Consider the following 19119-nt stretch of genomic DNA (forward strand, 5'->3'; position numbering starts at 1 on the left):
TTTTCTTAAGTAATTGGCGGGACCTATCACTCACGCACCTCGCGTTACGTCCGCGGACTTTCGCATAAACCAGGACAGGTTCATCGTGCGCGGAGCTTAGGTCGACGATGAAGCGGCCAGTTACGTGATCGTGCGACATGTAGAGTGTGCTACGCAATAAAACGACTACAAGTACGTGTGCATTTCATTAATCAGGCGTCCTGGGAGGCCATAACAGCCCGGGGAGTCCTTTGTCGCCGCATCCCTGCCTGCAGCCACGAGGCCAGGAACCCCACCCTTGAGATTCATAATTAACCCACTAGTGTAAATTTACGTAAATTCAGATCAGGCAACGGGGACGGCGTCAATACTTACCCATTTTTTGAGAAAATTAGCATTTATAGCAGTAAAAAAAGAAACTTTTTTGACTCTCCACCTTGAAAAGCCAACTCTAAAAATAAGGCTCTATGCACATAAATTGCTGAACCAGTAATACTGGAGATTAGCAGATTTTAGAAAATAATTGTTAAGTAAATGATTGGTTGGATCAGCTACCTTAATAATGCATAATATCTTGCTGAAATGGTAATTAAAGTATGATTAACTTTGCTTACCTAACCTCTCAATCTTTTCATTTAATATGGCTGACATAACCAAACCTACTATGCACACAATTTCAGAGTATTTTTAATGTACCTAACCTAACCACTTTTTGAAATGGTAAACTATTTAAGGTATCATAATTCCCTCCCAGAGAATGGGTAAAAAGATTAATACACAAATATATATACGGTATATATTTTATTCAGGACAAAAAAAAATAGCTTTCCTTCAAACCTATCCTGCCTTTATGTACAAAAATCCACCGAATATACTTAAATCAAAGACGTTCAATTTACACGAGGGAAAAAATTACCGGTTCACACTATCTTAGCTAGTGACTTATCGAAACTCGTGTGTCTGGAGAAACTATGAACCTTGTCTCAAGCCTACAGTGCTCAATGTATTTAGCCTACCTATTGTTTTACGTGGTGTTTCCCCCAATAGGCCTATTATAACCTTTCACATTCATTATTTGCCTATTTTCCAGGAAAACCTACTTTGAAAAATAACTATTATCTTTAAGTAATTGGTTATTGCGTAAACTCTTGTAGAAATAGTAATTTACGTGTAATGTTGCTCACCTTACCTACACAACATTTTTTTAAAATTTTAATTATGTAATATACACTTTTCTGTGAAGCTGCTCATTTCTGTAATTACTTTTAAAATTATTAGATGTGCAGTGTATACATAGGCTTGTTAAAATGGTGAACTATTTGAACACCACCCTTTTATAGTATGATTGGAAACAAGCGTGGCTCCAGAAGTGTGCTCGACCCCCGAAAAATGCTGGCATGACAGCACCACTCAGTATTTGGTTTTATGTGACCATGGCGTTGCATGTTTCTTTTGGCGCATTTGCAGTGGCCCACCATAAAGGAAGCCTTAACATCATGTTTCTTTGTATGATAGTCTCTCTCAAAGTGTCTTCCTGGAGCTTCTGCTGAATGGAAAACATGTTAGGATGCAGAAAAAAAAATTAGATTTTTTTTTTAATTCAGAGGCTTTCCTGCAGACTTGATCAGCCCCACAGGAAAACTCCACTGGATGCAATTTAGTTAAGTCAATCAAAGATGTGCAATGTACCTACTACATGACGTAAGAAAAATCAATGGTACATACCATAATTGTTTGTCTATTGAAAATCATACTTCTGGAGAAATGTACTGAGTGGAAGCAGTGTAGTGCACAATACATTAACTCATTTTACACAGTGAGGTTCTCCAAGAGGCCTATTATACCATGCTATTTAATTTTTTAACTACTACTACTCCGTAGCCTGTGTAGTTTCTGGATGTCTGTAACTACATACTATGTCATGATTACAACCAACAAGTCCTTGTTAGAATCTTGAAGTATACTAAATTGTAAGCAAAGAAACTCAGTTCCAAATTTTGACTGTTAAGAGATATTGCCCAATGGGACTAAATTGGGCCAGGAAGATAAATGACTCAATTTGAAGTAATTGTAACAGAATTTATGCGTGGACTATTTTGATGTATACTTGTTGCCTTAAAATAAAATTCACATAAATAAACACTGTTGATACGATTCATAACACTGTCACCAAAGTTTGAAATTTTTGTCTACTCTAGAATTACATTAATAAAAGAAATGTAATACAGGAAAAAGTAACAGTAGACTGACAACTTCAAAAAGAAAATTATTGCCTAGGTAGGTGTAAATGTTTAACAGTTATTGTCAAGCACAAATTTTAGTTATGTATAACAAAATTTACAGCACATTTGCTGAACACTGTGTGAGTACATAACCTTATGACCACCCAAAACTTGCACTTCTCATTATATTCGTAACACAAATCCTAAATTTTTAACATACACATCAATATTTAAATGAAGCCTATTTATGTATAAGAAGCTGAAATCAATCATTATTGTATTGATTACTTTTGACATCATTTTTTTATTTATTTAAAAGCTGAGATTACATTCGTCGGATTTTTAAAGTAAACAAATATTTAAAAATTAAGATAACTCCTAAAAGTAAATACACTTCAAAAATTATATTTTGAAAGTAAATTCAATCAATTCAACACATCATCTGTTCATTCATCACGTAATTTTACAAATTCATCCCGTATTATTGCTGTCAACGTATGTCGTCTGCTAACAAAGCACTGTTTGCCCACCATTCTGTCAAATTCAATTGGAATCAAAGATGGCCTCCCACTAGCAGTCTATATATCTCTAGGTCGTTGGCTATACCCTATTAAGTGTAGGGATGCAATATCGCTCTTAAAAACATCGATATCACGAACATCGATGTTCAAACGAAAAAGCATCGATGACAAAAAACATCGTTCTGACAACCGATACATCGATTTTTAACCGATGTTTTTAAATACCAGGAAAAACATGCCCAAATGATTTAAATTATAGTATGTAGCCAAAAACCATACCTACTACATGTTCCTTACCACAATATCCACAACCCATTTACAGTCGTGTCTCATGCAGAAAAAAAACATGTATTAAAAGCAAAGTCTGCTACCAAAAACTTAAAAATCCGCATTAATTTCGTGACCAGCTCTCAGAAAACTTCAAAGAGTTGTGGACAAATTTAAATGACTACGTTTTTTTCCAGTATTTTAAGAAGTCTAAAATCATTTTTAAAGAAATTGGTTGTTTGTAAAGTTCAACGTGACAACGTAATAACATAATATTTATGAAATGATTGCATACTTTTTTGAATAAAATTGAATAATTTTTATTGAATTATCACTATTTTCTATGGATACAAAGAATGAGTGAATTAAATCTACAATTTAATTCATAAATTTGTTTTTATTTGCACTCATTAATTCAAATATGTTTATTACTTTAACGAACAGATTATTTTAACTATAACTTTTATACATGTTTGCTATTTAACTTCTTCCAATCTGTGTTATTCTGTTAAGGATAGGACGATGATAGTAAAAGTAGGAAACGAATGGGAGTGTTTCAAGTTTAATGTGCCTCGAAAAAGTCAACTCGATGGTTGTTTCAATCGAGTGGAAGAGAGATAGATGCGGCGCAAGCGTACAATGAGTGTAACGGGACAAAGCGTAATGGGACAATGTGCGTAACGGGACAATGAGTCATCCTTTTTCGTGCGTGCAGCCGGCGTTCATCGATTTATTAGACGTCACGTCAATAAGTATTTCTTTACACAATATATTTTTCAAAATTTAAAAGAATATTCTTATGTAAACAAATTTTTTTGACACTATTTATTTTTTCCAAATGATTTTACACGTCTTAAAGTACTGGAAAAAAATTGATACTGAAATCAACCAAATAGTTAATTATTTACAACATTTTTGATACCTACCTACTTAAAAATGTAGATTTTTATTGTAAGTATAGACAGTTAAGAAAAATTGCATCTTAAAAACTAAATGTCGTATCGTAATGTCTTTTTATATATTCAATAAATACTCATGAAATGATAGCCAAAATATTATAAAAAAAACTAGGGTAATTTTAATGATGAACGATGTCGAGGTTTTTGGACTTTTTCGTCAATGCATCGGCGATGTATCACTCTTCAAAACATCGATGTATCGTTTGCATCCCTAATTAAGTGTCCCTCCCCTGATTGGCCATTGATTTTTCTACACAAGCCTTTTGGTCTAGGCGACAATTGGTACCACAACCATACCTAGATGGCCCTAATTGTTATTGCCATTTGTTATCGTGTATATATATTGTATAGTTGATGTACGATGTTAAATGCTTGACAGTGCTATGTAATCTTAATTGTTTAATAACGTCCTTAATTGCTGGTTGTTGGGTGACAGATGATGCCCTGTGTTTGTAATTTTTCTCTCTTGTATCAGTGAACATTTTATGGAATAATTGTATCTAAGCTTGGTATTTACATTATATAAGAAGTATTCAGTTCTTTATTATTTTAATTTAAGTTATTTGAATTCTGTGCAATTGCGCGGAATTACTCCAGCATATAGGTGGGTTGTCACAGCTACTCTGGCTCCCAAAGGAACACACCCACCAGGCACTAGTGATGGGCAGAACAGATCTTTTGACCGAATCGGTTCTTTTGGATCAGTTCTGTAAGATGATTCGTTCAGAACGATTCGTTCATCTCGGTCAATTCGTTCTTTTCTGTGTATGGGATCTGGCTCTTTTATCAGGTGTCGTAACTCGTTCATCTTTTAGAGTATTACGTACGTGTTTTTGTATTTGAATTTGAACATTGCTTTCCGTAGCCAGTGAATCACAGTTGCGTATATGAAACAAGATTATTTATATTTTATTACTTTTTAAGTTACAAATATTAATATATAGGCTATTTACACTCTAGTGACAGTAAAGTGTTTACATGTAGACCGACACATTTAGAGAAAAAAGACAAAAATTTAATACTACTGCAATTCAGTATGAAGAGAAACAAATGAAGTACATTAATTAACCAAAAAATGGTAAGTGTGAACATTTGTAGTTACTTTCCCTGTTATTTTTTAATTCATACGGTTTTTTTTTTGTTTTTTTAGTTTTTTATTTCCAAATTTGTGTATGTGAATGTGAAAAAGCTATTTTAAACCACTACATAACAGTTGACATTTTCAGGTATAGATACTTTTCATGTTACCCTATTTTATTTGATCAGTTATCGTTTGCTCTTGTGAACATGCGCACGCTGTGATTACTAATTCTTCAGACTCCTGACGTCATGAATCATTTCACGAACGAATCAGACCGGGCGCGTGACCGGTTCTCTCATCTCGTTCTCTCGTTCTCTCCGCGTTTTCGTTCTTCCGAATCTTTCAAGGTACCGGCTCTCAAAGTGCCGGTTCTTTACATCGCGAACGAATCACAAGATTTCGGTCTCTCAAAGATTCGTTCTTTTTGAACGAATCGTTAACGAACGACCCATCACTACCAGGCACTTGGACCTAGAGGTGGGTTGTTACAGCAATTTTCGTAGAGGTGGGTTGGGACAACAATTTTCGGTATCAGTCCCAACCTGATACTGATACAGTAATGTACCTAGGTACAAGTCTCTGATACTTCTGTATCAGACGGTCCCAGGAGGCAACAAAGCTCCGCGTACGCAGACCGTGCGACCGGAAGGAGAATCTGATACATTATTTATCACGCCCGGTAATTCTCTACCTCTGTTACTCTCATGCCCGCCTGATACAGCCAGTATCAATCAGTTCAACATTCACTGCAGTTCGTCCTAGCCGTGTATCACCATGTACATTGTTGCGGGCTGTCATGCTTTGTAGTTAGTATATTTATAGTGAAATAAGGAATGGATAAGTGCACGAAAAAGACTTCATTTGTGTGGAATTTTTTCACGGAAAATAATGAGTTTGCTAATTGTAATTTGTGTAAACAAAAACTGTGTTATAAATCATCATTGACTAATCTGAAGAAACATTTGAAACGTAAACATTGATATAGTATGCTCACTAATGTACCAATATGTTTTTTTATTTTTAATTTTTGATAAAATCGTAATCTTTTAATGTATGAAAACACTAGTTACTAATTGTTTTCGAAAAAAGAAAGTCCATATGTTGATTACATCTGTTATTAGTGTCAACTGAGAATTTATTTGCATTTTCATAGCTGTTAGGTGCACAAATATAAATATTATATCTTGTATTAATGTACTTTTTAATATTAAAATTTCATTAGTTTTATTATTGAACGAGACGGTGCACGCACTGCGCACTGAGCGTTTTTTGAAGTAGGACAATAAACAAAACAACTTGTAACCAGGGCTGCCACTCTGATATTCATGAAAAACCTAGATAACCTACAAAAAAACCCAGACACATGGGTAAAAAAACCCAGATGCGTCTAAAATGCTATCGTTGAAAATGTTTGCGTACTAATTCAAAAATATAAACATAACTGGTTTTAATATAAAACAATTAATTACCTTACAAGACTGAAAACGGTTAAATACAACCATTACAAGAAAATTACACTGCAGCAAAATGGCTGTATAAGTAATTCTTGGACCAGCACATATCATAAAAAAACCTACAAATATATACATGACAAAACAAACACCATCACTGCATTCTTTAAACCGGTAATTGTTTTTATAAAACTGCATCATGTACGTTAGTCTTTATTCAGAGTCTGATTCTACAAGATTGGTTTGAAGGTTAATTGTTGCATTGGTTTTGTGTTCTGCAAGCCTCTTTGAAGAATGTGTCTAATTTAATATTCGACTTAGCTTCTTGAAAACTAGTTATGTGTTTATATGTATTTTTGTGTGTGAAACACATTTATTTATTTATTTATTTATTTATTTATTTATTTATTTATTTATTATGGCCTTCTATACAACCCAAGCAGATGGGAAGAAGTTGTCAATTTGCAGAACCACATTTCACATACATATATCATTAGAGAACCGCAATAAAATACTACATAAGTATTACATATGAAAACAAATACATATTTAAACAAATTCAAACAGATAGAAGTTGTCAGTTTAAAAGCACAATATATATAACAAACATCATTAAAAAACAACAATGAAACATATATATATATATATATATTATATATATATATATATATATATATATATATTATATATATATATATATATATATATATATATATATATATATATATATATATGTTACACATATGATCATAGACAAATAAACAATTTATAAAAACACATTACATATAGCAAACATCACTAAAATACAAACAATACAGAAATACATATTTACATGATACAAAAATAAAATAAAATACTATTTATCAAAGAATTCTTCTAATGAGTAGACTTGTTTGCATTTATCAAACAGATATTGCAACAGATACAGTAGCTACTACCTTTATTATTGTTTTAGGTATAAAAATAATTAAAATTATAAAAAACCTAGAATTGTTGGAATTCATTATTTAAAAACCCAGGAACCCAAACACCATTGGAAAAATCCAGATCTGGGTGGAAAAACCCATGAGTGGCAGCCCTGCTTGTAACAATATCGCTTTGCGCCTCTCCTTGGACAGCCTAAGTTTCACCCCCATAGATCGACATGCCCGAACAGTTCCGAAGTACGTCGCTCGATCGGGTAACTTCGGTAGTAGAAAAGCGCGGGCTATAGCTACAGCTTTAAAACGTGAACAATGATATCGTTTTTTGATCTAGCAAGAGATAAATTGCTAAATTGTACCAAAAGTGATAAAGATAACACTATTCCGGGATATGTAGACAGTGAAATCGGTTATAACAATTTCTTTGATGCCTTAAAAAGTGCAGGTTACTCGTTCTCAGTTAGAAGTAGTGCAGCACAGGAGCAATTCAAAATATTAGATTTAATTTTCTATAGAAGACGAAGCAAGCAACATTAAAATGTTTATCTTGCTTGCTTCAAATCCTCAACCCTTATATCTGTCAATGAAGGAAATTAATTGAGCTTTCAGCTTGGTGACCTCTAGATCATTACAAAAAAATGAAGGGCTATAAAATGCTAATGATATGACAGAATGGATGGGTGACGTAACGTAAGAACTCTTTGAAAACCAACTAACCACTGCAATGTTTGCTATGTCCCCCACTATCAAAAGATCCATTAATGACCCTGCTGAGAATCAAACCCAGATCACTTTGGTGACAGAAAAGTGAGCACTTAAACACAGAGACCTAATGTTTGCCTCTAATGACCACATTTATAAGACCACAAACCTAATGCTTATTACCTTTTCCACCATTAATTTAATTACCTTACCTTTACAGATCGTGAGCAGCAGGTAATGACCAGTATATTGAATGAAGTCTTTGAGATTAAGGGCTTCTTATGTGTAGGAATGTTTGCAATTTTTGAAACAGCCCTTTTCAGAATTTTATTATTCTACTACTGTTAAAAGTCTCTTCCCTACAAATTTGCTTTGTTCTCTGTTACTAATTATTATTAATGTAGGGCATCCTCCATCCATTGCATACCTTTAGTGAACATATTAACATATTATATTTTATTATATTTTTATTCTCCTCGCTGGTTCTGTATGTTCAACTACAGCTAATTCAGTTGTGTCTTTATATTTTTAATTATTTATTTGTTTATTTATTTCCATAGTTTTCCATGGCAAACAATGCAAAACTTCAATAGCATTTATCCAAAAATTGGAAGTAAATCATATTTTGAAGGTTTGCTATGTAACAAATCATTATGTATTTAAAAATTTATTGTAATGTTTAAATTCAAGAAAAGTTTTCTGATGAAAAAGTTTTCTGAGAAAAAAAACATTTATGGAAGCTTACTGTAACACCAAAAATGAAGTATGATGTTACTGATATCATTTGTGTTTGATATAATTAATTATTAGTGTTAAAAGTGCATTTGCAGTGCTAATTTCTGATCCCGTTCACATACAAGCATAAGTGTGATAACTAAAATGAAGTATGACGATTTAAGAGTTAAATGTTATGTTTAATCTCTTTCCCTAACTGTTTGATGAATATTTTAAGTGCAAATGTGCAGTTTGTAGTTCTTATGTTAGATCTAATTCATATTATACAGGCTAATGTGCATTGTTTTATGAAGAATAGTGTTGTAACAAACTGTCATATTAAATTGTTTTGTTCCAAAATAGAGCAATGCTCTTTGGAACATTGCAGAAAATAAAATTTTAATAATTACAAAGTCTAGCACAAATATTAATGTAAATTAGGCCTATGTGATTACAATCTTATGGCATTAAAGGTCTAGTAAGCCTACCTACATTTGTATTTTAAATAATCCAAGTTCATAAACATTTAAAGAAATTGCTGCAAATATTTCAGTTCAATGAACTGATTCAAATAATAAATTACAGGTTGAAAGATAATCTAGTAATGAAGCCAATAGTATTATTAATTAAAATCTTGTGTGTAATCTCAGAAGTCAGAGAAGTTGAACCTTCATGCAAAACCCAGAGCTGGTAGGCAATAATTTTTTTAATTTATAAATCATTTTCGGGATTTTTTTTTATCAAAGATTGATTAATTTACATTGATTGGTACCAAACATATACAAGAACTTCAGAATACAGATTTTCCTTCATATCGAAATATTGTTCTTTAAAAAAAAAATATTTTCTTTTATTGATAATACACTTTTGGAATTGGCTCTAGAATATAATAGTGAATAATCTGTACTTGTCTATGTTTTTTTTTTATGTAAGTGTATATAGTAGTGTTTTTTTAATGGTTGTTGGCTAGTGTTATGTATGTACGTGCACTATATGCAAATGGTAGTTCTGATAGTATATGTTCATAATAACTAATATACTGATATCAGACTAGCTCAAAATTGGTCTATATTGTACATATATGAATACTTTATAAGATATGTATTGAAATATTATTTGAGTTAAGGAAAATTGTTACTGTAGAATGTAGATGATTGATTGATCATTGAAAAAAAAATTCCTTCTGACAACCATTAATAATTTTTTACTGCTTTTTATTAATCTTCATAAAAATTCACAAGTCACCATGGTTACCATCTTCCAGCCACAAAACAAATATTATCAGTAATTTTAAAATACATCAATAAATATTATCAGTGATTTAAAAATACATCAATAAATATTATCAGTGATTTTAAAATACATCAAATAAACTCTCTCGCTGCATTCATGAAATCATTGCTTATTTACATTGGCCAGCCACAGAGTAGATAAAAAAAAGCTGTTCTCCACAAGCCTGAAACAAAAAAGAAATCAAAGTTAAATGATTTATATTGTACTAAAGAGAAATGAAACTGATAAATAAATGTATCAAAGAAAAAAGTTATGCATACCAGAATGATAAATTAATTTCAAAACCATTTTAGTTAGAAATTTGATACATTCAATATTTTGGTAAATTCTCATTTATGTACTACAATTAACATTTTTCTTTGTCCTTTCAAACAGTAATTTTTTTCCAAATACTTTTTGACAAAACTCATTGTGAAAAAATATTATATGAAAAACATAATTCTATTGCTCTTGTGCCCATTATTGCAGAAAAACTAGGTATTTAACAATCCAAGTAACTACACAATTTTAGAAGTATGTTTCTCAGGGCCTCAAGTGATGTAATTGCTTGTTATTAGCTTAAGCAAATCTAGGCTTTGACTCAAGCAAAATGTTTACAAAAAGAATTAATTTCACGTAATGCATGTTACATGAGCAGTTCATTTTTTTTTTTAAGTATCAAACCAAAGTCTTTGGGGAGAGTATAGTAGGTAGGTTACCAAAATTTGTAAGATTCTATATATATCCTATATGCTCATATTTTAGTTGTATCAACAAAATGCCTACACGAGAAAAGATGTCAGCATGTTATTTTGCAGCAGTCGATGGCATTACTTCATAGTACAGTTGTGAAATCACTACAAAATGTGTCGGATGTATATTGCAATGATTTACAATTATTATCGGTAATCGCATAACTGCAGAGTTCAGAGGGTGTTAGAAAATTAAAATATACCACACATTGTTTTTTTTTTTTGTTTCTAATAATATTAGTTTATATTCCTACAAAGATGGATTCAGAAATTTCCTAGAGTAACAACTTTTCCACACAAACCAAATTTGATAAATAGTAATTCTTAGTACTATGTACTTCGCCAAATAAATTATTTTTAAAGTCTAGGTAAACTTACCTAAAGAATAATAGCTTACACCATTTTACAGTAGTTATAAAGAAGTTACCTTTCCCTAACCATTTTCATGATTTAACAGCACTTATGTAACAAACCTAACCAAGTATTGCAACTGTGAACTACAGTATAACCCTGTAATTGTTTTCAAGTGAGCATGCGGAAAAAACATAAGCAGTCGATGGAAATTTAGCCATTCCAGTGTTTTTACATTTTACCAATGGACTCATTAAGAAAATATAATGTTAAAAACCATTGATCAGTACCCTTGATGCTTGAATTTGCTTAACCAATCTAACAATTATACAACTTCGTTGTGCATCAATAAAGTAAATCAATCATCAATACAGTAAACGTCTTCGATTATACTGCGCTAATTCCCAAAGATATTTTTAAAAAATTGAAATAAATTGTTTAACAGTAGTTTAATGTTAAAGCAGGTAAGTATAAACAATACAAAATTTGTAAAATCATGTGAATGGTTGGTTAGCTAAATTTAAAAAAAGGTAATTTTCTTTTGATGCTGCTTATCCATAAAAAAAATTATAAAATTTTGAAAATACCTTTTCAGACACTAAAAACCTTCCTCTATTAAAACTGTAAACAGCTTTTCTTAATTTATACTGGTTTTCAAGAAATCACATTTTGCACACTAGATAGCTTATGCAGTGAAGCAGCTGTCGCCATTTTTCCCTCTAATTGCATTGCAGATCCTGTGGTTTTCCATATATATAAGAATTTATATATTTTTTATTTGAATATTATAACCTAATGAAACATAAATAATAGTTTTAAAAAAGTTACGAGTCTCTAATGTGTATCCAAACCAAAACGCCAACCCTTGACAGGGATTTTTTATAGCAGTATGGAGGCGCAAAGTGCAGATTAGTTACCTGCAATAGCATGTAACCTGACGTTATAAAAGGAATCATTTATTACAAAATGAAAATTTATTTTATATGTCAGGTTATGTGTTGTCTCACGTAAAAAATCAGAATTTTGCACCTATCAACTGCTAAAAAATATCGCTCTCAAGGACTGATGCTTTGGGTTTGGAATGCACAATAAGGAGTCACATAACTTTTTTAAAGTGTTAATTTACGTTACTGCATTGCAATATCCAAATAAAAAATATACAATTTGTGTATGAAAAACAACAGGATCTGCAACTCAATTAAAGAACAACATGGTTACAGGCCCTTTACTGCACAGGTAATGTAATGTAACCTATAAACAGTGATTTCTCAAAAACCAGTCTGAATTTAGAAAAACTTTTTTCAGAGTAAATACAGGTACATATTTAAAGTTAAAAAAAAAGTGTCCAAAGTTTATTTTGCATACAAAAAGCAGCAACGTGAGATAATAACCTAAAAAAAACACTGTAAAATGTATATTGGTTGGTTAGATAATGTTAGTAACATCCAACCGTTCAATTGATTTTACAGAATTTTTAATTGGCGCTATCCTAAGCTAACCAAATGTAAATTCCACTGTACTTAGAATCACTGTACGTATAATGTTACTAACCTAACAAATTTCACTGTATTTTTAATCCAGCTAACCCAAGGGCAGTATCTCAATATTACAGATTTGTAATAAATAATCCTAACATATCCACATGTTAAACATGATAAACTACTTGCAGTATCAAACAACCCTCATAGAGAATAATAATTTTAAACATGTCAGGAAGTAAAAAACACTTTAGGAATTTATAATTTTTCCTGCAATACCCCAAATTATATTAAGTGCACTCACCTGAATGTAATTCAGCTCTGGTAACAATCATTTAAAATATTTTTACTTAAATGCGGTTAACTGCTACACACCACCAGAAAACATTTCTTATGATTTTATACGTTGTGCGCTCATGAACATAAGATGAAATCTCCACACGCTACCTAAAATTTAAAAAAGATAAGCCTAAAGTGTACAAAAATTTATATAAGAAATGATTACTTGCCAAGAATAACACAAGCAATGTTAACTTGTAAACGGACAAAACTAATCTCCTAACAAATCAAACAGAAATAGCTCAATAACTTACCTGAAAATCTCATAATTAGTAACAAGGAAATATTTGTGTACATGTGTTTTACTCTTAAAAAAATATAAAATAACATTAGTCAACACTTTTTTGATCAATAATGCAATGTTTGTTTTGAACGTACAAATAAAAAAAAAACCGAACATGTACGAACCAGCCCGAAGGGCATGTCGATCTATGGGGGTGAAACTTAGGCTGTCCCCTCTCCTTCAAGGCTTCAACGCCTTCCCCTGCGCTTCCTCCCCTACATTCTTTCCCTTCTTTATCCCTTATTCGTCGTTCCTGCTCCCTCCCCTTTCACAAGCTCCGCCCAAGTGACCGTCATCTGCGATCGGGTACTGTATTCATTGGCCGTGGTGTTGTTCCAGCTGAATTCTGAACTGATACTAAAGTTTCTGATACTTTTCAAGTGTACTCGTTTGCCGTTCCTGATACAGGCGCGTATCAGTGCCAAAGTATCAGGTTGATACTTTTCGACCCACCTCTAAATTTTCGGCATCTGTCACAACCTGATACTGATACAGCATTGTACCATGTTACAAGTCTCTGATACTTCTGTATCAGACGGTCCCAGGTGGAAACAAAGCTCCGCGTACGCAGACCGTGCGACCGGAAGGAGAATCTGATACATTATTTATCACGCCTGGTAATTCTCTACCTCTGATATTCTCATGCCCGCCTGATACCACCAGTATCAATCAGTTCGACATTCACTGCAGTTCGTCCTGGCCGTGTATCACCATGTTGCGGGCTGTCATGCTTTGTAGTTAGTATTTTTATAGTGAAATAAGGAATGGATAAGTGCACGAAAAAGACTTCATTTGTGTGGAATTTTTTCACGGAAAATAATGAGTTTGCTAATTGTAATTTGTGTAAACAAAAACTGAGTTATAAATCATCGACTAATCTGAAGAAACATTTGAAACGTAAACATTGATTATAGTATGCTCACTAATGTACCTATCTGTTTTTTTATTTTTTATTTTTGATAAAATCGTGAATTTTTAATGTATAAAAACACTAGTTACTAATTGTTATCGAAAAAAAAAGTCCATATGTTGATTACATCTGTTATTAGTGTCAACTGAGAATTTATTTGCATTTTCATAGCTGTTAGGTGCACAAATATAAATATTATATCTTGTATTAATGTACTTTTTAATATTAAAATTTCATTAGTTTTATTATTGAACGAGACGGTGCACGCACTGCGCACTGAGCGTACTTTGAAGTAGGACAATAAACAAAATGACTTGTAACCAGGGCTGCCACTCTGATATTCATGAAAAACCTAGATAACCTAAAAAAAAAACCCAGACACATGGGTAAAAAACTCAGATGCGTCTAAAATGCTATCGTAGAAAATTTTGCGTACTAATTCAAAAATATAAACATAACTGGTTTTAATATAAAACAATTAATTACCTTACAAGACTGAAAACGGTTAAATACAACCAATACAAGAAAATTACACTGCAGCAAAATGGCTGTATAAGTAATTCTTGGACCAGCACATATCATAAAAAAAACCTACAAATATATACATGACAAAACAAAAACCATCACTGCATTCTTTAAACCGGTAAATGTTTTTATAAAACTGCATCATGTACGTTAGTCTTTATTCAGAGTCTGATTCTACAAGATTGGTTTGAAGGTTAATTGTTGCATTGGTTTTGTGTTCTGCAAGCCTCTTTGAAGAATGTGTCTAATTTAATATTCGACTTAGCTTCTTGAAAACTAGTTTTGTGTTTATATGTATTTTTGTGTGTGAAACACATAGACTTGTTTGCATTTATCAAACAGATATTGCAACAGATACAGTAGCTACTACCTTTATTATTGTTTTAGGTATAAAAATAATTAAAATTATAAAAAACCTAGAATTGTTGGAATTCATTATTTAAAAACCCAGAAACCCAAACACCATTGGAAAAACCCAGATCTGGGTGGAAAAACCCATGAGTGGCAGCCCTGCTTGTAACAATATCGCTTTGCGCCTCTCCTTCAAGGCTTCAACGCCTTCCCCTGCGCTTCCTCCCCTACATTCTTTCCCTTCTTTATCCCTTATTCGTCGTTCCTGCTCCCTCCCCTTTCACAAGCTCCGCCCAAGTGACCGTCATCTGCGATCGGGTACTGCGCTCATTGGCCGTGGTGTTGTTCCAGGTGAATTCTGAACTGATACTAAAGTCTCTGATACTTTTCAAGTGTACTCGTTTGCCGTTCCTGATACAGGCGCGTATCAGTGACAAAGTATCTGGATGATACTTTTCGACCCACCTCTACTTGGACCTCATTTCAGTACTGGTGAATATTACAGGGTAATTGTTCCTTATTGTGTATCTAGTTTATATCAAAAATTTATGATCCGTATTTTCTAAATCAAATATATTTGGCAATGGAACAGTTTCACATCACAAACATGTTTAAACATCATAGGGAGCGTTCAAGTATTACGTAACGAATTTGGGGGGGGGGGTCTTGTAAAACGTTACGATGCGCTACAGGGGAGGGAGGGGGTTTTGACCTACGCGTTACGTCACATTGTTTTTTTTTTTTTTTTTTTTTTTTTTAACCCTTCAGAACGGTCGCGTGGAGACAGATTCTTTCACGCATTTTTTAAAACTTTTTTTTCTCAAAATTTCAAATGGCATGATAGCTTAATTTTTTTTTACCTTCATAAAATTGCTTCTGCTTGCTTTACAGGATTAGTGAATATTGTTTTTTTAACTCCAAACGTAAAGCAATATGTGTGTGTGTATATATATATATATATCAACAGCTGTGATAGTTTTTCTCGTCACTCCAGTAAAGTAGTTAAAACAAAAAATACCGCTATTCGGATGGCTTCGTTATACTTCGGTTGTCAACGTAGACTCCAATCGCCATATTAGAAATTATATAGGTATTGATATTCAAAATACACTGTTTTCTATGTGTGAGATTTTCTCTCATCACAACAGTAATGTTGTGGTACGAAAGACGATTGGTCTGAAAGGTTAATAAAAAAACTAGTGAATTAAAATCTCCCAAGTTGGTAACCCTTTTCGTTTATTTTTTATGGAGGATTCCCGATTGAATTGTTCGTATTTTGTTCTCCCAAGATGGCAACCCTTTTCGTTTATGTGCTCCAAGCACTCGACCGACTGTATGAAAATTGACAACTACGATGTTTCGGCGGAATATAGAAACCCTGAAGATAGCTTGCAGGATCCATCAGACCCTAATATGGCGTGGTATAGCGCTCATGTCCGTGAATCGCAATATTTCTTGCAAGTTATTTAATGTGCGGATGAATCCTGCTGTTCCCGCTTGAGGAGTGCATTAAAATCTGTCTTTCCAGAAACTTTCCTGCCACCACCCTGCCCAATCCTTCAAACCGCAAACAAGTTCGTGGTACCTAGTCAGATAGACAGAGGATCATGCAAGTTTTCGCCACTTCTTGTGAGGTTGTCTGTTGATCTGTCGCCTCCTCTAGAAGGGTTTAAGCAGATGCCTTACGATTTATTTTGCCCATCAGTACAATCCGACCTAAAGAACCGAGTATGTTCAACCTGTGGGTTTTTTTTTACATCCCACAAGAGTGTGCAAATGCACAATCATTACATGCATGGCAAGACTGCCCAAGACCTTCGTGAAAGTCGAGTACGGCCACAGCGACTTGCTGCAAGAAGGGAAAATGAGCTTCTCTGCATTGTGCGTCGCTGTGAAACATCGTCTGAGGATGCCGATTGGCTCGACGAAGACGAAGTTGATGCAAGCGGGTTAACAATTCCGTATCCCTCTTCGTCTGCTCTCCGGATGCCAGTAATGAAAGAATCTGAGTGGCTGGCAAACCCATGGACAGAGGAGCAGTAAAACTCCAATTGAATTGTTTTTTTACAATCTACTTATTTTAATTATGGCTAATTTTATTTTAAATGTTTTTCGTTTTCGTTTGATCGTATTCTTAAATACGATTATATTTTGACAAATATATTTTATTGCAGTTAGTTTTATGTTTGTAATTGCATTGCCAAAGGTAAAAATAATTATTAGAAATAAAATTTATTTAATTTTAATAGCTTTATTAGTAAAATGCTAAAATAGGAGAATGCATGAGAAGAACAATGGCGGATAAAGCAAAAAGCGTGTAAGGATAGAGCCAAGTAAGGAAAACGACGTAATTAAATGTATGATTGCTAAATGTATGATTGAGTAGTAAAAATTTATTAGGACAAAAAAAACATTAGAAAGCTCTTGCTTTTAAAAACAAGACATTTCAAATGTTAATAAATAACATTAACGCGATTAAAACAATAACAAAGGTATTTTAGTGACTTATTCCGGTACGTTACGCCACATAATTGTGACTTTTAGGTAAAAATGGTCACTTGGGGTTACGTAACGTTTTACTAGGGGGGAGGGGGGGGGGGGTACAGAAAAACGTTACGGCGCGTTACATGGGGGGAGGGGGGGTCAAAAATATCAAAAAATTGCATTACGTAATACTTGAACGCTCCTATACTTTATTTTAATATTTTATGTTAAAATACAATTGTACAATGTTATTTAAGGCTAGACACAGGATTTTATGGTTTTATTTTTAGTCCACCTTTGTTTGTTTTTTAAAACAGAGGACTAGGTAATTGTTTTTTTTACTTTTATAAAAAACTGCTTTGTAATACTTACTCTAGCAAAATAGTGGAAAAATTAATATGCTGCATTTTACGATAAAATAATTTCTAATAAATTGGTTTAAATTTGATACATACAGAACAGTAAAAATAAATTAGCGAGCAGCATATGTGGTTTAAAAGTGATTCAATAAGAGATTAACACAATAAAACAAATTGTCTTGTACAATTTGTCTTTTTGTGTTAATTTTCATGGTGATGTTGACATTTTGTTTTGGGTGTAGATGACCTGGTGACTTGGGGCAGTTGCACTTCGTCAGGGCTATAGTGAGGAATTGGGTTGTAGATTAAATATTTATCTTATTTAGTTTGTTTTGGGAGTGTTGTTTTTATAATATTCTACGTACAAATGTTTGCAGAATACAGAAGTTTGAATTCCCTACAACAGTCCTATTTATTAACCTGAAAATCTGGTAGTAACTGCATAGTTATGTAAAATGTAGTAGAATGTTTGGTGAAGAATATTTGTTAATAGTTCCATATTCAAGTACCTATATCTATTGAACCTTATGGCATGGTCCTGTATACATTGATCCTGTAGTACATACATGATGATTGCTGTTTTTAATTTAGTACATTTAAAGATCATTGACATCACAAACTCCATAGCTGTCAACTCTTGAAAATGAAAATTAGTAGTAAAATTTTTAAATATGACTATGTTTAACTCTAAACAAATGTAGATAAAATTTACTGAAAATATTGTTTTCAATGAAACTAACCTTGTTCCACTGAGTGGTTTTAAAAGAAAAGTAGGTATTAATCATTCTGTTTTCTGCAGTTTTTTGTATGTGGCAGTTTTAGCTTTCTTCATGGAATACTGTTGAAATTCTTGCCTTAACACTTATTATCAGATTTCACCAACAAAATATTGTTCAGCACTTGGTGTAACATTGATGCTCTAAATGTTGTCCTGGTTTTTTTAATTTTAATTATTATTTAAAATGCTGAAAACCCTCACATTCAGCACTGCTGTGTGGTGTGACCAAAATTGAAAACATTTCAGGTGAAACTCTTATAATACTTTAAACTAACCTCAACCCTATTAATTTTTCCAGCTGAAGACAACAGATTATCCATACCCTTCGCAGATTCAAAAGGAATGCAATTATCTACCTACAACACAGAAAACGGTTCTTGAAGTAAGTTCAAAGCTTCTTCACTATCCTTAACAAGAA

At 32.8% G+C, this 19119-nt stretch overlaps 1 protein-coding gene across 3 annotated transcripts in view; it reads left to right on the forward strand.

The window, feature by feature from the left end:
- The first annotated feature begins 4507 nt into the window (after positions 1-4507).
- LOC134535936 (trypsin-like) overlaps positions 4508-19119 on the forward strand; it is a 99742-nt gene continuing 85130 nt past the window's right edge. Inside the window, exons 1-3 of one of the 3 annotated variants that reach the window (XM_063375338.1) lie at positions 4508-5026; positions 15432-15586; positions 19000-19083. The gene's annotated coding sequence lies outside the window, so the exon portion shown is untranslated. Of the gene's footprint in view, positions 5027-13444; positions 14032-15431; positions 15587-18999; positions 19084-19119 lie in introns of those variants that run through there. The other 2 variants (XM_063375337.1, XM_063375339.1) reach the window with 2 other exon arrangements.

The sequence above is a fragment of the Bacillus rossius genome, chromosome 10 (assembly GCF_032445375.1).
Source record: "Bacillus rossius redtenbacheri isolate Brsri chromosome 10, Brsri_v3, whole genome shotgun sequence".
Classification (NCBI taxonomy): domain Eukaryota; kingdom Metazoa; phylum Arthropoda; class Insecta; order Phasmatodea; family Bacillidae; genus Bacillus; species Bacillus rossius.